General features: G+C 46.8%; 1 protein-coding gene across 1 annotated transcript in view; it reads left to right on the top strand.

Moving 5' to 3' along the window:
* Window positions 1-20,639: 20,639 nt before the first annotated feature.
* CYBC1 (cytochrome b-245 chaperone 1) overlaps window positions 20,640-24,141 on the top strand; it is a 121,932-nt gene continuing 118,430 nt past the window's right edge. Inside the window, exon 1 of the mRNA XM_086930652.1 lies at window positions 20,640-20,852. The gene's annotated coding sequence lies outside the window, so the exon portion shown is untranslated. The remainder of the gene's footprint in view (window positions 20,853-24,141) is intronic.

Consider the following 24,141-nt stretch of genomic DNA (forward strand, 5'->3'; position numbering starts at 1 on the left):
GCAGCTGGCATAGGAGGGTTGCCACCAATGAGTTTGGGGGAATTACTTTGTCCCCTCGATACAAAAAGATGCCTGAATCGCTCACTGATAATTCCTCTCGCACCTCATAAAATTGTCTGAGCATTTCTCTTAGTCTCTTCTCTTCCGGCCAACCTTTCATGAGACAGTTTTTGACCTCTTGTAAGTCTTTATCTTCTTCATAAGCTTGTGCCCACTCCTGCCTGCTGATGGCCCTTTCCGTGTCCTCCATCACAGCTACCATCTCCTCATTCTCCAATTCAGGACTGGGTGCCTCTTCCATGACCGCGGACCTGCTGAGGTAATCCACAACTTTATTACGCGTGCCATGTATGTATACTACGTCATATCTGTAGTCTAACAGCTTAAGTGTCATTTTGGCGATGCGTGGAGTGGCCGTGTCATGTCCACTCGAGGTTAGCACCTTGACCAGTGGTTTGTGGTCAGTCTGCAAACGGAATCTCGTGCCTCACAGGAACTGTCGGAACTTCCCCATGGCCCATGTTACAGCAAGCATTTCTTTCTCAATTACACTAAACTTTTGTTCTGTGGATAATAACGCCCTAGACGCAAAACTCAGGGTTTCCACGGTGTGGTCTTCTCTCTCTTGTGTCAGTGCGGCTCCTAGCCCCTTTTCGCTGGCGTCCGTGGTCAAAATCGTTTGTCCTGCGGGATCGTGCCCGTGTAATGGCACCGCTAGGCTGATGTTCATTTTCAACTCTTCAAATTCCTTTTGCACCTCCTCATCCCACTGGAACGCCTTCTTCTCCCTGACCAGCTGCCTCAGTTTGTGGGTTTTCGTGGCAAAGGGCTGGACAAACCTGCTATAGTACTCGGTGATGCCTAAGAATGACCTCACTTCTTCTTTGTTGATAGGAGCTCTGGCATCACAAATGGCCTTAACATTTCCTTGCTTTGGGGTGATCCCTTGTCCGCCTATTTCGTGTCCTAGGTACGTGACGGTTGTCAAGCCTATTTAACATTTTACATTTTTCCCATTCCGTCGTCAGGCCTTTCTCCTGGAGCAACCCCAGTACTTTATTGAGTTTTTTGTCATGGTCCTCCTGGTCCTTCCCCATGACCAGGATGTCGTCTTGGAAGTACTGTATGCCATCAACATCTTTGAACAGGCGGTGCATTAGTTTCTGGAATACCGCTGCGGCGGACGCCAGCCCAAAGGGCATCCTGCAAAACCTATAGCATCCATAGGGCATGATGAACAACGTGAATTTCCAGCTGGATGGATGTAGATCTATTTGATGATAGGTGGACCACCCTGGAAAACCACTTGACCCCTCTCGTTTTGGCTAACATCTCTTCAATCCTTGGCAAGGTGAATTTCCCTACAACTAGGCACTTGTTCAACTCGCGCAGATCCACGCACAATCGTACCTTGCCGTTTGGTTTCCTGGCCACTACCAAGGGCACCAACCACTCCGAACTGTCGATGGGTTCGATAATTCCTTGTTCCTCCAGTCTGTGCAGTTCAAGTTGCACCGCTTCTTTCACCGCTATGGGTATGTTGCGGACTTTGTGGGAGACCGGCTGTGAGTTCTCTTTTAGCACAATCTTGTGCATGAACTTCTCCAATTTTCCTACTTTCCCTCCGAACACTCTAGGGAAGTCTCTTCTCACCTTCTCCACGTCTGGCCAGTTACTGCAGTCCGTCAGCAACACTTGTTCCTTTCCACCTGGATCCAGTTTGATTCCAAGATCTCCCTGATCTCTCCATCCTAGTACAGAGGGGCCTTTCTCCGCTATGTACAGTTTGCACACTGCAGATCTCCCTCTGAATTCGAACTTCAAGCTCCGGTAGCCTACCATGGGGATGGGGTCTTCCGTGTACGAGATCGGGCATATGTCCGGCGGTTCCATTTTGGGACCCAGAATGGGCATAAACTCTTCCTCCCACACCGATCTCTGGACTATGGTGTATGGGGACCCCGAGTCTATTGCAATTCTTATCTTCACTCCCCCGATTAGCATGTCTGCACGCGGTTTATCCGAGCGCTTGTTGTCAATTCCCATCACCTGTTCTTCGATGCATAGCACCCGATCGTCTTCAACCGATACCTTCTCAGTCTCCTCTTCTGGTTGAGTTTGTGCTATGAATTTCACCACCGACTTCTTCCCTTTCCGCAGGCACACCTTTTCGTAATGGCCCATCAGGCCGCAGTACATGCATTTGGCGCGGAAAGCCGGGCATCGCTTGTCTTGGGCCGCATGGTTCGTACTTCCGCATCTGTAGCATGCAGCTTTACTGTCCCCCACCTGCTTCCCTGCTTGCCCCGGCTTTCCTGCCCATCTGTTCGTTCCTCTGCTCTCTCCTGGCGCCATATTGTTTCTTCCTGACGCCTCCACGTCATCCACCTTTTTGACCATCACTCTCTGCACATTCTCTCTTTTCGCCGCCTCAGCGCAAAGTTTCGAAAGCTCTGCTTTCTTCACCATAGCAATTACCTTCTTTAGCGTCGCTTCACCATGTGCCCACAACTTGTCTTGGATGGCCTTGTTGGTGGTATGCATCACGATTTGATCCTTAATAAAGTCATCTTGGAGTGTTCCATACTTGCACGTGACCGCTAGCCTTCTTAAAGCTGCAACGTAGTCCTCAATGGGTTCTCCTTCACCTTGCTTTCTCTGATGAAAGTTGAAGCGATCGACGGAAACACAAACCGCCGGGCGAAAGTGCGTGTCTAGGTCTTCCAGGGCATGTTTGAAAACATCATCGTCAGTCGCTTGTCGGGGAGCAGGATCTATGTTCTTGAACACTCTGATTCCCTCTGGGCCCAGGTTATGCAGCAGTATTCGTTTTTTTCCTTGCACTCGAGAATTCTTCCCCACTTTCATCTTCTAATGCTTCAAGGTAGTTTATGAAGTACTCCTTCCAGTCCTCCCACTTCATCTGGGGTTCGCCTGGTTTGGGCAGAAATGGGATAAGTGCTGTGAGCGAGGTCGCTTGGGCGCTCATTTTTGCCTGTCGCTCTGGTTCTTCCCTTCGATTTCTGGGGCTGCCTGGCGCACTGGTATTCTCCTCTTGCTCTGTGTCAGAACGGGGTTATCTTCTACCCCCTGCTCCACTGTATCCTCCCTCTGCCAGGGCCTTAGCGGGGCACTGCTGCCCTCCTACCTTGCTTTCTTTGCCAGTTTTTCGTACCTTCTGGCTCTGGAGTACTGGTTGGATGTCTCCTTCTCTCCCACGCCTCTGCCACGCTCTTACTGTTCCTCCAGCTGTGTGTTAGCACTTTGGCAAAGTGCCCAGTGTGAGTCCATGATGTTCTTTGGACTTTCTTCCTTCCCTCCTCGTCCTTTTTTTTTGTTGAGGTGGGTGTCTGTGGGAGATCCCACTCCTCGTCGCCACTGTGGTGTTGGTAATTCCACCCCAAACAAGACTCGGACCAAGGTTTTAGTCTAAGCTGGTGTAAAGTTGCCAGCGGCTTGTAGAAAGGACAGGACACAGTGGTCACTCAACAGGGCTGCTCTGTCATACACCTTCTTCACCTGCAGGGGTTTACTATATTTGCTATCCCCTTTCCTTTGTATTGTTGCCAACTTGACTCGCACCCATTCACCTTCGCTGGTTGTAGTGCTTTGTGTAGACAGCCTGTGCCTTCTCCAAGTTAGCCTGAACCACCGCAGGGGACCACTTGCTCATTATGGTTTCTCCTTCCACACTCGGTTGTCCTTCGTGAAAGGGTCACGTCCCCTCAAGATTTGGAAGGGACTATATCCAGTTCCTGTGGGAGTAATCCTGTACGCCCATATCATTTTCCATATTTCTTTCTCCCAGTCCTTGTTGTTAGATATCGCAGCTTGCACGGATTCCATCACCACACGGTTGAACCGTTCTACTAGTCCATTCCCTGCCGGGTGATAGATCGACGCGTGCTTGGAGAGGATACCATTTCTTTCCATGAAGCTGGTCCATTTGTCTGAGGTGAACTGAGGGCCATTGTTGCTCAGGATAGATTTTGGAATGCCCTCTCTCATGAATGTGTTGCTTAAAAACCTTAATATCGTCTCTGTGTCCATCACTTCCTCCACCTTCATCTCAGGCCATTTCGAGTATCTATCTACGAGGACGGGACTTTTGAATGCCTTGTCCATCCAAGATGGGACCCAATATGTCGATGGACAACTCCTCCCATGGGTTCTGTGGAGGATCAAATCTTCCCAGCGCCGGGCGCAATGGCTTGAGTGTCTTGTCTGCTCCCTGGCACTGTGGGCAGTCCCAGACATACCGTTCCTCCCTTAGGTCCATACCTGGCCACCAGTAGCCTTGCTTGGTCTTTAGTTTCATCTTGCCTATCCCCAAGTGGCCTTCATGGAGTATCGCCAGTAGTTTGGGAACTATGTCAGCTGGGGGAATAACCTTGTCCCCTCTGTAAACAAAAACTCCTTGATCGTCCACCGATAGTTCTTCCCTGACTTTATAATACACCTTTAGATTTTCACAGGTGCGCTTCTTCTCTGGCCATCCTTGTACTATGCACATTTTCACTTCCTGTATGGTTGGGTCCTCATTGTATGCTTCTTTCCACTCCTGGTTGCTGATGACCTTTTCTTGGTCATCCGTCAGGGCCACCATCTCTTCCCCGCCTGCCTGGTTATCTCCTCGGGGTTCCATGGCCGCCGCCCTGCTCAGATAATCTGCTACTTTGTTCCGACTGCCAGGGATGTACTCTACATCATATATGACTTCCAGTAGCTTTAATGTCATTTTTGAGACCCTGGGGGTGGCACTCGCGTGCCCACTGGATGTTAGGACCTTCACTAAGGGTTTGTGATCTGTCTTTAATTGAAACCGTGTGCCCCACAAGAATTGTTGGAATCTTGTCCTTGCCCACACTACAGCTAGCATCTCCTTTTCAATGACGCTGTATTTTCTTTCTGTGTCGCTCAAGGTGCGAGACGCAAAACTCAGCGTGTGCATCACTCCTTGTCCCCGATCTTGCATCAACACCGCGCCCAAGCCTTTATCGCTGGCGTCCGTAGTGAACACGGTTTTTCCATGAGGATCGTATCCTTGCAAGGGTATTGCTCCTACCACATCTTTCTTTATGCTCTCAAATTCCCCTTGTGCTTCCTCAGTCCAGCAGAACACTGAGCTCTCTCTTGTTAACTTCCTCAGTGGTGCGTCTTTGTTGCGAAATGCTGCACGAATTTACTATAGTATTCGGCCATTCCTAAGAAAGACCTGACGTCTTCTTTGTTGGTGGGTGGTGGTGCTTCGCAGATCGCCTTCACATTGTCAGTCTTGGGGGTGATCCCTTGCACTCCAATTTCATGCCCTAAGTAGGTCACTGATTCCATGCCCTGGCAGCACTTCTCCCACTCCGCGGTGAGGCCTTTCTCTTCTAACACTCTTAGCACTTTGGTCAGTTTGGCGTCGTGGTCTAGTTTGTCTCGTCCCATCACTAGGATATCATCCTGGAAATACTGGATGCCGTCCACATTTTTAAACAGCTGGTGCGTCAATTTCTGGAACACCGCTGCCGCCGATGCCAGTCCGAATGGCATGCGTCGAAATTGGTAGCACCCAAAGGGGGTAATGAATGAAGTCAACCTCCTGCTCTCCGGGTGTAATGCAATTTGATGGTATGCTGAGGTCAGATCAATGGTAGAGTACCACTTGACCCCTCTCGTCTTGGCCAACATCTCTTCGATTCTAGGTAAGGGAAACTTCTCTACAACGATATTCTTGTTTAGCTCGCATAGGTCCACACATAGCCTGACCTTTCCGTTGGGTTTCATGACCACCACCAATGGCGCCAGCCACTCGGCGGACGTGATCGGTTCAATGATTCCTCTTCTTTCTAATCCTTGCAATTCTTCTCGTACCGCCTCCCTCACTGCCAGAGGTACGTTTCTCACCTTGTGAGACACCGGTATGGCGCCTGCCTTGAGGACAATTCTGTGTGCGAACTTCTCGAGCTTTCCCACCGTTCCTCCAAATACCTTGGGGTACTCTTCCTTCCACTTGCCTGGAGGCAAGGATCTGCTCCTTGCCTCCAGGGTCCAGTTTGATGCCCAGGTCGCCCTGGTCTAGCCATCCTAGTAACGATGGTCCCCTTTTGGATATGTACAATTTGCAGTTGGCGGTGCGTCCTCTGAATTCAAATTTTAACGGTCGGAATCCCAACATGGGTATGCGATCTCCATTGTACGTAACCGCCTTATGTCTAGCCTCTCCAGGTCTGGGCCCAAATGTGGCTTGAAGGTTTCATTCCATACCGTTCTCTGTACTATGGTATAGGGCGATCCAGTATCTGCCACTATGCTTATCGGCACTCCTCCAATCGTCATATCCAGTACTGGTTTGGTTGACCTTTTGCTGTCTACGCTCAACACCTGGTCGTAGATGCAGAGCACAGTGTCCTCCTCTTCCTGGTCATTCTCCTCCCTGTCCTCCTGTCCTTGGTCGATGTACTTAACCATGCTTCTGGAGGACTTCCTGCGGCACACTTTCTCGTAGTGCCCTACGATTCCACAGTACATACATTTGGCGCGAAACGCCGGACACTTCCTGTCGTGGGCTTAGTGTGCCCAACTTCCGCATCTGTAGCAGGTTTTCTTGTTGTTCCCCGCCTGCTTTCCTGGTGACCCCGGATTCCCTTGCCACCTATTCGGTCCTTTCGGCGTGGCCCCCTGCCTCTGCTGTCCTTGCGGGGCTCCTCGTCTCCTATGCCGTTCACCTCGGACTTGCTGCGGTCTCTCTTTTTGCCGCATCCGCGCATCTTCGCGCCATTTCAACTCTCTTGACAACTATCATTACTTCCTGCAGTGTGGCGTCCCCGCTGGCCCACAACTTGTCCTGCACTGCGGTGCTCGTGGTGTGCATCACGATCTGATCCTTGATGAATTCATCCTGGAACGTGTCGTATTTGCACGTGGATGCCAACTTCCTTAACGCTGCCACATACTCTTCCACTGACTCCCCTTGCTGTTGCTTTCTCTGCTGAAAGTTGTACCTGTCAATTGAAACACAAACCGCCGGTTTGTAATGTTCATTCAATTCCTCATTTGCGTGGGCATACACGTCGTCATTTTTACTCCCTCGCGGTTTGGGTATCAGATTCTTGAAGATCCTGAGCCCCTCCGGGCCCAAATTATGTAGCACTATTCGCCTCTTTCTTTTACTTGAAAACTTTTCCTCGTTCTCGTCTTCTAGCACCTCAATGAAGTTGTCGATATAGTCTCTCCAATCCTCCCACCTCATGAGTGGTTCTCCTGGTTTGGGTAAGAATTGCACAGGGGCCGTCGCAGATGCCGCTTGTGCACACATCCTTTTGCGCTTTTCTGTGGGTGGGGTGCCGCTGTGGCTTTTGGGGCTGCCTGGTGCACTGTCTTCCTCTAGCTTCTCTATTTTTGGCTGGGGGATCTCTGTGTCTGCCCCTTCGCTCTTCCCATAGGTCACCAGTGCTCCTGCCCTTGCTTGGTTGGTGTGGTGGGGTGTCTAGGGTCATCTGCCCCTCTGCGCGCCTTTTGTCGCTTCCCCGATGCTCCAACTGACTCCCCTTATGTGCCTGTAGGCTCTGCCGCGCTCTCTGGTGCTCACTTGCCTGTGTGTGGTAGCTGCTTACAGGCAGATAACTCCTGTGGTGCGTATGGCTCCTGAATTCTGGCTGTGGCCTCTCTGATGTTGGCTGTGGCCTCTCTAATGTCCTGTTCGTTTGTTTTTTTTCTCCGTTTTTTTCTTTCTTCAGGTCCTCATCTCGACCTCGTCGCCATTGTACAGTTGCCAGGGGCTTGTAGAAAGGACAGGACACAGTGATGGAGTGGTACGCTGTATTTATTAATTTAAACCTACAGAGAGCGCCGAGCCGGTGCAACAGTGCTCCAGAGACTCGCGCTGTTTCTTCTACGATGCGCGCGCATCCTAAAGATGGCCGCCGGCACGTCGCGTCATGATGCGACATGCAACCACTAGAATGCAAACTCTACAGCTGGTTATCACTCTTTATTTAATTTGAGTTACTAGAAAGAGCGCTGAGCGTCTGCCAAGGTCAAAGCTCCGGGACCTCTGTAGCGCAAACGCCGTTCGCGCATGCGCTGAGCTCCGCAGCATTCCGACGTGACGTGTTGCATCACACGCTCACGTCATGAAGCTAGAACGCACACTACATGTATCAGTTCTGTTCCTATTGTGAAGCGCTCTGACACCATCGGGTAAAGTCCGGCTATATAAAAACGCATAAATAAATAAATAAATTCCCGGCGCTCTTTTGATATGTAATAAAGATATACATAAATAACTTCCCCTGCCTGGTGCCCATCATTTAATGCCCTCGCATCTTTACATGCTATGCAAATATAACTCCACTGCAAATAAAAACACAAAAGTAAAAAACATTGTTATTTCAACGCCAATAGCTCGAACTTTAACAAATGCGAGACCATTTGCATTGTAAATGCTTGTTTTTGCAGTCACCTCTGAGCCAATTGAAAATTGAGCAAATAGCATAAGGGGCACCCGTCAGACAAATCCAAGGCCGGCTACATCCACTGGGAAGGCGGACAGAAGCGAAAGGAAATCTTCAGGGGAAAGGAGGAACCCGAGACGCAGACCGCCAAACCACCAAGTAAGAGCGCTCCAAGGCCGACACCATATGCGCCGCGTGCAAACTTCCGACAAAGCCTGTCAGCGGACGCGGAGAGGGTGGCGAAGCGAGGCAAGCTACGGGGCGAGGCGGGTTGCGTAAAGTCACCTGAAAGCAGAAACCGAATAACGGAGGCATACCCAAGCAAGAAAGCCCTTAAGCAAACAGATGCCCCGCCGACAAAACAAGCCTGCGACTGCAGATCTAATCCCTGCCTAACCAAGGATTATTAAGACCACACGCCACCCACCGGGAAATCATAGGCGCAGGGGGCAGCCATTTTGGGTAGGGCACAGAGTAAACAAGTGGCCATCTTTGGGGGTGAAACAATACGGAACTGCAGCCGTCCGCTCACATGCAACCCCTGACCCCAAGCACCACCAAGCAACAAGCGTCAGGCGAAACGAGGCAAACGAGGCAAGCTACGGGCCGAGACGAGACGCGCAAAGCCACCTGAGAGCTGAAACCGAAGAACGGCGGCCATCTTAGGTTGGGCACATAGTAAACAAGCGGCCATCTTCTGGGGGTGGAACAATACGGCACTGCAGCCGCCCGCTCACCGGGAAATCACAGGCGCAGGGGGCAGCCATTTTGGTTAGGGCACAGAGTAAACAAGCGGCCATCTTTGGGGGTGAAACAATACGGAACTGTAGCCGCCCGCTCACACGCAACCCCTGCCCCCAAGCACCACTAAGCAGCAAGCGGAGAACAGGGCACAACGAAACGCTATCCTCACGCACGACGGCGGCCATCTTCAGACAGCGAAAGGCGGCGGGCAAGAGGGGAGTAATTAGCAAAACGGAAACGGGGAAGACGAAACAAGGGACAAACAACAAGCCATCAAACAAACGCGCACTAAGGGAAAGAAAACAGCGAGGGAGGAGGGAGGCGCCAAACCACGCTGAGGCAAGGTATAAGATACGGCCAAAGTAAGGCCAGCAAGCAGGAAAAAGGGCCCAATAGCTACCAGCGTGTCGACTCCCCACCCCAGCAGTAACTACAGAGTGGAAAAAGGTTAGACCGGGGACACACAAAGAGGGGAAGACGCAAAGGGGGGAATATCGCAAGAGGCTGGCGGAATCCAGGACCAAGACCAGAGTGGTCAAGTGGCCACCCAGATTCAGGGACAGCAACCTAACTGCAAGAACCACCCCAAGTAACAAAGAAGATAAGGGACCAAAAAAAGAACCCGCAAAACATCAACTAACAGAAGGGAGACCTCAAACGCATCAGGTTAGAAGAGGCTTTGACGCCATGGCGGAGAAGGATGGTAAACAGGTCACAAATGACCAAAAAAAGAGCAAAAACGACATACCTGCCTCACCCGCTAAGGAGCGAGGCAACCAAGACAACAAAACTATCACACTGGACACACTACTGAGGAAGATAACAGAAGGGAACGATCTAGCTAAGGCCACAAAAAAGACAGTGGACAATATCCAGATGGAACTGATAGCAATCAGAGCTGAGCAAAGCAGGGCGAACGGCAAAATTGACGAGGCGGAGAAAAGGATAAGCCAGCTCGAAGACCGCGCTAATGTAACTCATAAGGACCTAGGCTTGGTGATAAAGAGAACCACAGCGCTACAGAGATCCATGGCGGAGCAAGAAGACAGAAGCCGCAAAGGGAACATAAGACTCCTGGGGGTGCCAGAAGATGAGGAGGAAACCCCAGGGGTGTGTGCCCTAATGCTGGAGAATATAATCCCCAAACTGACAGGTCTCAACTTTGACAGACCGCTCGAAATCGTTAAAGCCTACCGTATACCAGCAAAGAAACTAGCGAACAGCAACACTCCCAGACCGATAATATGCAGGCCACTAAGAGACAATCATACAGACGCAATCTTCGCCGTAGCCAGGAAGGGCAAGCCAATGTTGATTAACGGAAAGAAGGTAACAATCAACCAAGACTTCTCCAGGCTAACAGTGGAGGTGAGGAAAGGTTTCCTAGCCCAGAGAGAGATCCTGCGCAAAAACAACATCACATTCACCTTCGCAGGGCCTTCCAAAATGAGGATTACGGACAGGCACGGAAGTAGAATTTTCGACGACCCCAACGAGCTACACAGATACCTGCAAGGCCCAGTCCCAGAAGACATGGAGCATCAAAGCCCAGGAGCAAAGAGAAGAGCCTCCTCAGACGGAGCCGAAGGAGAGGACATATGATGAAGGCGTGCAACCCACATGTATCACTTTCTGCTTCTTTCTTGAACCCGAACTCAAAATGAACTTATCTACCTCAAACAAACGCACACAAAGCAACCGCATCTACCTCAGCCGCCGGAAACGACGGGAACGATGGAGAAGGGGCAACAACAACAACCATATCCTTTTGACTTTGAATGGTTTTGTTTTTCCTTCCCTCTACTCTAGGCGGACAACCAACTCAGCAAAAGAGACTATGCAAGGACTTGGGGGGAGGGGGAGTGTGAGGACCCTTGCTGTCGCACACCCGAGTTTCTACTGGCGGGGGGAGGGGGGGAGGGAGGGAGGGGGGCAGACAGAGGGGGAGGGCGGGACAGGTGGACATGATGGCAGATGAGACAGTAGGCATTTGTGTAACGAGAAATTCCTTTTTCTTCCCTTGCTATATCTTTTCCCCACCTATCATCCCACTTCTTACATTCCAGCCCCTGGGGGGGGGGCCACAAGGCACACCACAAGGCACACCACGGAATATGGACACACAGGCTAGCACCAGAACACAAAGAAGATAGAAACACCAGCGACAACACAGTACCTCCATGACAGACCCAACAAGGGCTAGCCTGACGGCGAACTTAAAGGTGGTGTCCATGAACGTTAAAGGCCTGAACCATCCGATTAAACGCAGGAAAATATTAGAGCACCTGGCCAAACTAAAGGGGGACATATACACGCTGCAAGAGACCAAACTCTCAGAGGAAGAAGCAAAGCTACTCAAAGCAAAATGGATAGGGGACGTACTATGCTCGCCAGCGAAAGGGAAGAAACGTGGAGTAATAACCATCCTGAGCAAGAGGGCTAACCTAACCATACAAACAACAAACGCAGACGAGGATGGCCGCATGCTGATAACAAGCGTCCAGAAAGGCAACGACCGAATACACGTAGCCAACATCTATGGACCAAATTCTGAAGACAAACGGTTCTGGCAAGAAGTAGACAGCAAGCTAACTGACATACCGCAGGAAGACCTCCTGCTCGTAGCAGGGGACATGAACAAGACGATGGACCAGGCTACGGACAGGCACCCAATCAGACCAAGTCACAACTCCCATAACAACAACACCCTGAAAGACCTATGCATCAAACATCACCTAGCAGACCCATGGAGGCTACAGCACCCAATGGCGCGCGAGTACACTTTCTACTCACACCCACACAATTCCTACAGCAGGATCGATTACATACTGATGTCCAACAACCACACGCACCTAATAGAAGAAACGGAGATAGCTCCAATAACCATCTCTGACCACGCGCACATATCGCTCGCTCTAAGCGGCAAACACAACGAAAACCCAACGAGAAGATGGAGACTAAACGACGACATCCTACAAAACAAAGGAAACGTGAAAGAGATCGAGGAAGCACTAAGAGACTACCTTGAACACAACGACAATGGTGAAGTGGGGAAGAGCACCATTTGGGACGCCCTCAAAGCGACACTAAGAGGTAAAATGATCAACATCAAATCAAGAATGAACAGAAGCAGGAACAAAAAAATCTCAGAGATAGAAGAGGAGATAAAAGCACTGGAAAGAGGTCACTGCGCAAACACAACAGACAAGAACACACTCACAATGCTCACAAAAAAGAAATACGAACTGAACAAGATTTTGAGCGAACGAGCAGGCTCTTGGCTGAAAAAATTCAAATCTGTGAACTTGTGCAGAGCCAACAAAGCAGGGAAACCTGCCAGAACTCAAAGAGGAGGAGAGAAGCCCGCTCGAAGCCGACATAACGGAAGAAGAAATCGAAGCTGCAATCAGCCAGCTAAAACAAAACAAAGCGCCAGGACCAGACGGATACACCTCCATGTTCTACAAAACCTTCAGCCACCACATAAAAAAGCTACTGTCAAAAATGTACTCGCCCTGCATACACAACGGCAAGATGACAGAGTCCATGAGTGAAGCCAACATCACAATAATCCCCAAGGAAGGGAAAGACCCTCAGTATCCGCAGAACTACAGACCCATCTCGCTAATAAATGTCGACTGCAAAATCTACGCGAAGATATTGGCCAATAGACTAAACAAAGTCCTACCAGACATCATCCATAACTCACAAGTAGGGTACATCAAAAACAGGCTATCGCAAGATAACACAAGGCTACTATGCCATCTAATCAACCATACAACACAGAGCAGCAAACAGGCGGTCATGATAGCGCTGGACGCAGAGAAGGCTTTTGACAGAGTCTCATGGCCATTCCTTAGGAACTGCATGGCAAGGTTCGGTCTAGGGGAGAAATACATAGCAATGGTGATGGCCCTCTACAACAAACCCAAAGCAAAAATAGTGGGGAACGGAAGCACATCCGGAACGCTCACACTAGGAAGAGGCACCAGGCAAGGATGCCCACTCTCACCAGGCCTCTTCCTGCTGGCACTAGAACCCCTACTAGCAAAAATTAGAGACAACAAGGGGATAAAGGGCGTTAAGGTCAAAGATAAGACAGTTAAACTAGCGGCATACGCGGACGACATCCTCATCACAACCACGAACCCATCTACGTCAATAACAGCACTCATGGATACAATAGGGGAGTACGCAGAAGCCTCAGGGTACAAACTCAACAAAGACAAATCGGAGTGCAAACCAATGAACGTCCACACTACAAGAGAGGTCCTCAGGGACTCAGGCCTGGCCTGGCAGACAAAACCACTCAAATACCTAGGACTACACTTTGGGAGAGACCTAACATCCACGCTACAACATAATGAGGACTTACTGCTGAAAAAAATAAAAGAAAGACTAGAACTATGGTCGCCAAAATACATTAGCTGGTGGGGAAGGATAGAAACGATCAAAATGATGATAACGCCGGCGATAAACTACACGCTAAACATGCTACCACTCCCAATGACAGAAGGCTTCCACAAGAGACTGGACAAAATCATTAACATCTTCCTATGGAAAAACAAAAGACCCAGAATCAGCCTCCCCAAACTGAGACTTACGAAAGAACTCGGGGGCCTCAACCTAGCAAACTACAAAACATACCAAACAGCATGCCTGACAAGACAAGGGATGGCCTGGATAGACAACACCCAAACCTACAAAACAGTCTGGCTAGAGGTGGAGAAAGACGTCCTGGGGGGCCTCAACCCGACAGCTCTGCTAACAGCAAACAGGCACCCCCTAAGGTCCAACCCAATACTGAAACACACCAGGGAAGCGCTGATGAAAATAGACAGGTGAATGATGCAGAAGCTGAGAGGCACAACATGGGAATCCATCTGGTTCAACACAAAAGTAACATACCAAGGGGCAACAATGAACAACGACACATGGATCAAGAAAGGGATCAGCCTCCCCAAACAGATGGAAACCAAGCAAAAGCCGCTGACATTTCAAAACATACAACAACTACATGGCCTTCCAAACCAAGAACTCTACAACTTCCTCAAGATCAAAACTGCCATAACCAAAGCAAACCTACACAGAGAAGAACCAGGCATCATCAAATACATGCAAACCCTAAACTCAACAGGCCACCAAACTGCAAAGATCTATAAGCTCCTGAGCCCATCCACACTGTCTCAAAACAAGAAAACGACAAACTCATGGGAAACACTCCTGGCAGGCAGCTAAATGAAAAAGAACGGGCAAAAATGTGGAGCTCGGCAACAACAAACAAAGTCACCCCACAACTAGCACAAACCAAATACTGGCTCCTCCACAGAGCCTACTGGACCCTGTCCAGGCTCCACAAGGTCGGCATCGCAGAATCAGGCAACTGCTGGAACTGCCAAAAGGAGGAAGGAACCCTTGAGCACCTCATCTTCAAATGCGTCAAAGTCAAGAAGTTCTGGGCGCAGATCAACACATTTCTAAACGACATGCTCCAAGCAGACCTAACAATCAGCTACGCAAGCCTTGCAACAGAACACCTGACCGCGAACCTGAACAGCAGAGAAGAGAGAGACCTACTGGACCTGCTGCTCACAGCAGCCCTAAAAATAATCCTGACAAACTGAAAGAAGACTGCCAAAGCAAACTTCAAAACATGGATTAACTGGGTCACCTTCCTGAGAGGAGCAGATAACATCACAGGCTACCTCTCTAAGGAGCACAACCCCAAAGTGCATATGTGGGTGTTGTGTATCCTATGCACGAGTCAGCGCGAGTATATGCTATGCTCAGCGCGAGTATTTGCTCGTGCAATCATTCACATAGACTCGTGCCGACTCGTGCCAGTGTTTTCATTCAAGCATATGTCTCGAGTCATATTATTGTTTGATTGTGCATCACTCGCGACCATGTACAGTTTGCTGTTAATGTATTCTATGTAGCAACTGTAATGTGTAGTCAGTTACCGCTACCTCTTAGAGACTTGAGTTGTATGCAGGGAGTGCTTCTTTTGTACAAATAAACTTATTACTTATCATCATCAACTGGTGGATATTTACTCTACAATTTGGCGACGAGGGATGGAGCAACCTTTCCCAGAAGCATTTCCTGCTCATATTTATGCAAATTTTACGCATTTTTCTTCGTTTCCTGTTGAACTTCGAAAAATCTTTAAATACTTTTATTGATTGCTGTACCTGCTACGGAGGCAAAGAACAGCTATCCGACGTGAGGAATTCTTCTACGTTCCTTTTCTGCTCGTTAAAGTGCGCGTTTCCGTTTCTCCTCCACGCTGTGAATCCTTTCATCTACGCGTGCAAGTGGATGATTTTAGGCGGAAGCGTTTGCTGCACTTCGTTTAATATGCCGCTCTCAATTGGTTATCCTCTATTGCTTGAAACTGAAGAGGTGACTTCATTTGTTTTCCCGGCTGTGTCTGATTACAGTTTTTTTAAAAAAGAAAACGGGGAAATAAACCTGAGAAGCGGAGTGAAAATTGAAAGGCAGAAAAGCGGAAGGAATTGAAATACAAGATTTTTGAAAGACAGAAAAGCGGAGAAATACAGAAAAACTGTGGTAACTTTCAAATGAACACAGGAAAACGTTTTTTTTCTTCAGGAATTATTTGACTATTTTTTTCTTTCTCTTCAACAACCAAATACCTTATTGTTATTGATATTCAGTGTGAATTAATCTATTTATTCTCTTATTTTCATCATTATGTGTGCTCAAGGTTATACACTTTCTCCACCACAAAGCTATTGGTCAGCTGGTAGTTCTCCTTGTATGCCTTGGATTGAGTGGAAAGCCTATTTCTTAAATTATATTGAGACATTAGATGCCAATGGTAAAATGAAAGCTCCAGAAAAAAAAGGTATTTTCTTACACTGTCTGGGACCTGAAGGATTAAAAGCCTTCAATCAACTCCCTACATCACAAGCAAGTGGTGACATGAATGTTTTTGATAAGGCTGTGTTTGATTTTGATAAATACTGTTCTCCCAAAGTATGCATAGGAATTTCTAGATTTAAGTTTTTCCAGAGAAAACAGTTAAGTGAAGAACCTGTAGATAATTTTGTATCTTCTCTCAAAACTCTAGCTTTAGATTGTAAATTTGGTAATTTACAAGAAGATCTTATCAGAGATCAGGTGGTTATGCACTCCAGTAATGAAACCATACAGGAGAGATTATGGATAAATGGTGATGAAAATTTAGATTTTGTAGTATCCATTGTAAGAAAAGCTGAACTTTCCTGTAGGAGTGCATTACAGGTTAAAGGCAAAGATGCTTCAGTTAGTAAAGATGTTGTTGCAAAAATTACCCATAAATATGATAGTAAAAATAAGGATTCTTTTAAAAAGAAACAAATATCTTCTCTTAAAGGGAATCCTGATGATTCAAAAAGTAACCTTAAGTGTTTTAGATGCAACAGCAAGTCACACTTGGCTAATAACAAAACTTGTCCAGGTTTAAAATAGAAATGTTCCAATTGTGGCTTAATAGGACATTTTACTTCTGCTTGCAGAAGAGGTAAAGTTAACCAGAAAGTGAAATGTATTGAACTAAGTGAAAATAGTGATGATGAAGATTTCACTAATGACTCCAATAGCTGCTCTTTTGTTTTAAACATAAAAGACTCTGTAATCTTGAATGTAAATGACAACACCATCAAGAAGAAACCATTATGTGATATGGTTATTGGAGGTGTAAAGATCAACATGTATGCTGATTCAGGATCACCTTACTCTATAGTGTGTGAATCGGTTTGGAAAAAATTATTTGTACCAAGACTAGGCAGTCATTTAGAAGACAGTGATATCAATCCTGAAGGATATTCAGGTGGAAGGATAGATATTTTAGGCTTCAGAACTTTAGTTTTCAGGTTCAAGAACAGAAAGTGCATAGCAAAATTGTATGTTTCAAAAAAGGGTCCTTCAGTGCTTAGCTGGTTTGACTTTGGTAAACTTGACATTGTTCTGGATCCTAATAGTCCCAATCCAGTGATGTTAATCGATGAGCAGAATGGTATTTCCTCATTAATGTTAAAAAAGTTTCCAAATGTTTTTTCTAAAGACATTGGGAGGTTAACTAACTTCAAACACGAAATTCGCTTAAAAGATAATGCTTGTCCAAAAATACACAAAGCTAGAAATATCCCTTTTGCTGTCAGAGAGGAAGTTAAAAATGAATTAAATGCTTTGGTGGAAGGTGGTATAATAGATAGAATAGAATCATCTGAGTGGGTTTCGCCCATAGTGGTTGCTAGACGGGCTAATGGCAAGGTGAGACTATGCATTGACCTTCGCCATCTTAACAACAATATTGTTGTAGATCAATTCCCTCTTCCTCGTATCTCTAAAATGTTGTCTGTTGTTGGGGGGTCTAATATTTTCTCAACCATCGACTTATCTGCTGCTTACCATCAGATAGAGCTAAATGAGAAAAGCAAAGACCTTACCGCATTCATTACACCTTTTGGGTGTTTCAGATTTAACAGGATGCCTTTTGGTCTGGCGTCTGCAGCAGCAATTTTTCAGAGAGTTATGCAAGACATTTTAAAAGATTGTAAAAATGCTATCTGTTTTCAGGATGACATCTTGGTATTCAATGATGATAAGGACAAGCACATTACTGCCTTAGAGGAAGTTTTGAATGCACTTAATACACATGGCCTTACCATTAAGCATGAGAAATGCAAATTTGGTGTTCATTCTGTAAATTACTTGGGTCATGAACTGTGTGCAGAAGGTGTCAAACCAAAACCTTCGCTTTTAGAAGCAATTAAGTCTGCCCCTCATCCTCAGTCTAAAGATGATGTAAGATCCTTTTTGGGTTTAGTCGAGTTCTACGCCAGGTATGTGCCTGATTTCTCGTGCAGAACATATAACATCAGGCAGTTAATTAAAAATAGAGTTGTTTTTAAATGGACAAGTGAATGTGAGAAGGAGTTTTGTGATGTGAAGAGTGGTATCTGTTCAGCAAGTGCTCTCTCGTGTTTTGACCCTTCTCTGCAAAACATTATTACTACTGATGCTAGCGCAAAAGGACTGGGTGCTGTGTTTACTCAAAAAACTAAGGAGGGTAAAGAAGTTATTATTGCACATGCCTCTAGGGCTCTTACCCCTGCTGAGGAAAAGTATTCCACAATAGAAAGAGAAACATTAGCGTGCATTTGGGCTTTAGAACATTTCAGAGTGTTTGTTTGGGGTAAGGAATGTACACTGAGGAGTGATCATAAACCTTTGGTACGGCTCCTCACTACAGAAGGGATGTTGAGAGCCTCAGCCCGCATTGCACGCATGTCCATGCGTTTACAAGACTTTATTTATAATATACAATATTTACCTGGCAGAGAGAATGTTTCTGCAGATTTCCTATCTAGGATGCCTTTACCTATTCAGGAGGATTTACACAATGAATGGGACGATTTCCAGATTGCCATGATTCATGATGAGGGTCCTATTTCTATTGATCAAACTCTGTGGAGAGAGAAATTTGAGGATGATGAAGTTTTAAAGAATGTTGCTGATTATATCACTAGTACTTGGTCCGATAAAAAGTGTTTGAATTCAGAGTTGAAAAGTTTTTGGGAAGTGAGGTCAGAACTTTCATGTTGTGAGAATATCATCAAAAGAGGTGAACGTATTGTTCCTCCAGAAGGTGTGAGGAAAGTTATAGTTTTACAAGGCCATGAGGGTCATAGTGGCATGGTTAGGACTAAGCAACAAGTTAAACATTTATTTTGGTGGCCAGGGATGGATATGTTTATTGAACGGTTAGTTAGAAATTGTGTAGTGTGTGCTAATTCAGATAAGTCTTTAGTTACCCTAAAACCCAATATGGGTGCGCATACCATTCCCAACAACCCTTGGGAAACCATTGCCATAGACATCATGGGTCCCATTGGTTGCGAATCTAAGTATGTCATTGCAGCCATTGATATTTTTTCGAAATGGCCAATTATCAAAATTGTCCAAAAAATAGATACAGATTCGGTTTTATGTTTTCTAGATAAAGTTTTTATTGAAGAAGGTCTTCCGGTAAGAATTATTTCAGACAATGGCGTACAATTCAATTCAAAGAAAGCCCATGATTATTTTTCAAGGCTTGGGATTGCCCATTCTACTACTTCTTTATACAATCCTAGTGGGAATGGAGTAATAGAGAGATTCAATAGGGTTTTGAAGAGTGCTATACTGTTTACTGGTAATGATGACAAAAAATGGGAAATTGAAATTTTTAAGAAGGTGTGGATGTACAGGACAACCATGAATTCCATGACTGGATATTCTCCTTTTGAGATCATGAGGGGAAGAATTCCTAGAACTAAGGTGAATCCTTCGTGGTTGGTCAAATCTACTTCTTCAAGTGTGGATCTGAGTATAGTTAAGGAAAATCTTATTCGCACTCATTGCTCTAATAAAAAGTACTTTGATGAGAAATGTGGTTCAAAAAAGGATCCGAAAGTGGAAGTTGGTATGATGGTGAAGGTTAAAAAACCATGGAAGGTCAAGAAAGGTGAAAGTTCATTTATGGGTCCTTTCAAAGTTTTAGAGGTATTAAAAAACTATGTGAGACTATCTAACAATAAAGTTTGGAATCTGAGTAGAATTGCTATTCTCAAAGCTGACAAGGATGTTTATTGTAAAGAACCTATTCCTGAACATCCTGATCTTTCTTTTTTGGATGAGGATTCCAGTGAGGGTGTAGTTCGTAATGACACAGATGCTTTACCTTGCTGTTCAAGCAGTTGTTATACCAATCAGAATACTGCATATACAGTACCTTCTTGTTCAGGTAATAGTATCACCAGTCAGGATGTTATTGTTCAACATGATGTTTCTTTACCCAAAAGAGTTACTAAGAAACCAAAGTGGTTGTCTGATTTTGTTGCTTACATGACAGGAAAAATGTAATTTTCAGTGTTTTTTTTTTCTCTCTTTTCATAAGGGGGGAAGGTGTGTTGTGTATCCTATGCACGAGTCAGCGCGAGTATATGCTATGCTCAGCGCGAGTATTTGCTCGCGCAATCATTCACATAGAGGCCCACTTGACGGGCACCTGAAGAAAACGCAATAAACAACCACCCCCCCCTCTTTTTTTTCTCCCCCCCCCCCTTACCCGGGGGAAGCCAAGAAAAAGCGAGCACAAATGGACTGTATACAAGAAATGCCAAATGTATATTCCACTTATATTTTTTTATCAATAAAAAATTATTAAATCAAAAAAAAAAAAAGAAAATTGAGCAAATAGCCGCCCAAGCAGTGAACTATTTGGTTGCTTAGATTCCAGCAGCGAGCACGTTTAGGCTGTCATACTGTTGGATGAAACGGAGTAATATTATTAACGTTCAAGATGTGACTGCCTAGTAAACCTCTGCTCTGCAATCTATTCATCCCAGGGTGCACGCCCTTTTCAGCTCATCACATTTCTGGTTACAAACACATTATGCATTTTCGAACGAGAAGTCTATTGTAGTGCAAGTCTTTCTTCTCTCTCTATGTACTCATGAAACAGACGCTCTAGCTTCTTAGAGCCTCGATGGTGTATGAAGAGGAAGTCATTCAGTTGTGGCTTCACTCCTCCATCAGTACGGTGTTAGTCCTGGCAAACTGTGGTGTGCGTTCTGTATTTGCAGAGAAACGAGTCGGAGACTTCCCGGGAGTCAGGTACAGTTGATCTACTCCAGTTTCACCCCTGCACATTTTCATGCATAACCAAAATCTCACTGCCGCAAGCAAAGGTTCCCCAAAGCCTCTCAAACTCCGCATAGCTCCCGAATCCCCAAACATTGCTTCTGTGACGTCCAGGACAACCCAACCACATTCATCGTCAGCATATCCTCCTCAGCCTCGTCAAAGCTTCTTCCAGCCCCCTTTTTTTGGGGCGGATTTATATAGCGCGAATTCGACCCGAAGGTATTGAAGCTTTTTACATGAGGACACATTAATTTACACAAGGACCTTTAACAGCCCGTGTCTCCTAGCACTGCCAATATAAACACATAATAGTTTTATTCAGAAAACTCAACTCTAGCACCGTCACATCCTCGAGAGCACAGTTACTCAGAGCCTCCAACCTCCCACCCCATCTTTAGTTTTCTAACCATCCCAGCTCTCCTCCGCTTCAACCTGGCAGTCATTCCCATCCGCCCCCCCCTGGTTTCGAAAGAAGCAACACCCAGCCGCCCTCGGCACTTGCTTATGCTTTGCATCTCTAGCTGATGCGGCACTTCCGCTTTTTAAGTCGCTCAACGGAGAGGAAATGCACTTTACATAATATCATCCGCATCGCCTATTCTTGGAAATAAGATATGCAGCAATGGCGAGTATTATAACATTTCTATAGTTTTTAAGCGTAGTTTTAATCCGCTAACGTTTCAGAGGAAGTCTGCCATTCTTTTTACGATATTTCTGGCGAAAGTTGGAGATGATAGTCTTCCTTTTGTATCATGAATCATATAAATAGAGGAATTGTATTGAACAGGTAAGTATTCCAGCCCTCTGTGCTGCAGCAACTGGGAAGACCTATCCGCCGGGAACGTGCACTATAATATTCACGACTACAACATTTATGTTACGAGCATTTGTTTCAAGCATTTCTATTTACACAGTCCCGCATTACTTTTGAAGAGTGGGCAGACCCAATTCAAGGTTCTCTGTGTACAATACGTGATGTTCTATTGGATAGTTACTCTTGTAAAAAAAATGTGCCTTTTCTTTTCATCATATTGTCAACCTTGCCTCATAATTTGGTCACCTCTGTAACTTATTGCAGAGCCACTGGATGTATCTAATGTGTTTTGTTGGTTAAGGGCGAAGTATGCATTTCTCTTCATGTGGATGTGCTGATGAAGTAGCAGTGCTTAGTAGGCCTTATGACTTTGGTTGGTGGCCTGTTGTGTACATGATGGTGCCGGGGAAAAGGTGGTTCAATCAATCAATCAATCAATCAATCAAAGCATTTATATAGCGCACTACTCACCCAGAGGGTCTCAAGGCGCTAGGGGAGGGGGGTCTGCTACTGCTCGAACAGCCAGGTCTTGAGTTGCTTCCTGAAGGCGAGGTGGTCCTGGGTCAGGCGGAGGTGGGTCGGGAGGGAGTTCCATGTCTTGGCGGCGAGGTAGGAGAAGGACCTTCCCCCTGTGGTGGCTCTTCGGATGCGGGGGACGGCGGCGAGGGCGTGGCAGGTAGATCGAAGCTGGCGTTTGGGAGCATAGAAGTTGAGGCGGCTGTTGAGGTATCCTGGGCCTTGGTTGTGTAGGGCTTTGTGTGCGTGGGTGAGGAGTCGGAAGGTGATTCTCTTGTTGACCGGGTGCCAGTGCAGGTCTCTCAGGTGTCCGGAGATGTGGCTGCGACGGGGGATGTCCAGGATGAGTCGTGCTGAGGCGTTCTGGATCCGCTGTTGTCTCTTCTGGAGTTTGGAGGTGGTTCCGGCGTAGAGGGAGTTGCCGTAGTCCAGACGGCTGGTGACGAGGGCCTGGGTGACGTCTTCCTGGTCTCGGTGGTGATCCACCGGAAGATCTTTCGTAGCATGCGCAGGATGTTGAAGCACGACGAGGAGACGGCGTTGACTTGTCTGGTCATGGAGAGGGAGGAGTCCAGGATGAAGCCCAGGTTGCGTGCGTGGTCTGTTGGTTTGGGTGTGCTGCCTAGGGTGGGGGGCCACCAGGAGTCGTCCCAGGCGGAGGGTGAGGATCTCAGGATGAGGACTTCCGTCTTGTCCGAGTTCAGTTTCAGGCGGCTGATCTTCATCCATTCGGCTACCTCTTTCATCCCTTCATGAAGGTTGGCTCTGGCGGTGGTGGGGTCGTTGGTGAGGGAGAGAATCAGCTGGGTGTTGTCGGCGTAGGAGATGATATTGAGGTTGTTCTGGCGTGCGATGTCTGCGAGGGGGCTCATGTAGACGTCGAAGAGGGTTGGACTGAGCGAGGAGCCTTGAGGAACGCCGCAGATGACTTCGGTGGCTTCAGATCTGAAACGGGGGGAGGCGGACTCTGTGTCCTTCCGGCGAGGAAGGAGATGATCCACTCCCGTGCCTTCTCCTGAATTCCGACGTTGCTGAGTCGCTGCACTAGTGTACGGTGGCAGACAGTGTCGAAGGCCGCTGAGAGGTCTAGGAGGATGAGGGCTGCTGTTTCTCCGTTGTCAAGCAGTGCTTGCAGGTTTAAACTATTATTATTATTGAAGTAGTATGAAAGAAATATATCTTGTTTTAACATGTCCAGTCTGAGAGTTCTTCATTGTCTGGAGTGGGACTAGTAACTTTGTTAGGTGTATCTGTGCTGCATTAGAGACCAGTTAGTTTGTCTACTGTGCTCTGTAGGATTTCGGCCCGTCATGGGATAGAACAGAGAAAACAATGCTAGATTAAGATAAACAAATTCTACTTGCAGCTATTAATTTAAGATAGAACCATTAAGTAAATATTCTGTTAGTCAGATGGGGAACTGTGGGTGGAGACTCAGGGGGCTGGAATAAGCAGAGCATTGGATTCGTGGGCGGAGTCGGTTGTGTAGCTAGAAATAGCAAAACATACCAATTTTTTGTACGATTGGCATTTCACTGACCAGTTACAGCTTATAATGCTATTTAATTCAAACAATCGATAAACATGTTTATTTCAGGTTTAATATATAAGTTTAACGGCGCTCCAAGAGGCGAGAATCAAACACGCTGAACTCTTAGAATCTCTTAGAGTTATAGATTACCAAGAGTATACCAGACGAACTCATGTGGAAGCGGACAAAGCAGGAACTTTGTTAGCTAGACTGCTTAGAGACACCCCTGCCACAACAGTGATAAATGAAATCGGGTGTATGGATGGAACCGGAGTTACCACTCAGTGCGAGATTAACGCAGCATTCAGAACATACTACGCCTCATTATACAGTGCGCCTGCAGAGGTTCCCACTGAGCAAATGGAGGCCTTCCTATCCGACTTAGAATTCCCCGTATT

This window comes from Lissotriton vulgaris, chromosome 7, assembly GCF_964263255.1.
Source record: "Lissotriton vulgaris chromosome 7, aLisVul1.2, whole genome shotgun sequence".
Lineage (NCBI taxonomy): Eukaryota > Metazoa > Chordata > Amphibia > Caudata > Salamandridae > Lissotriton > Lissotriton vulgaris.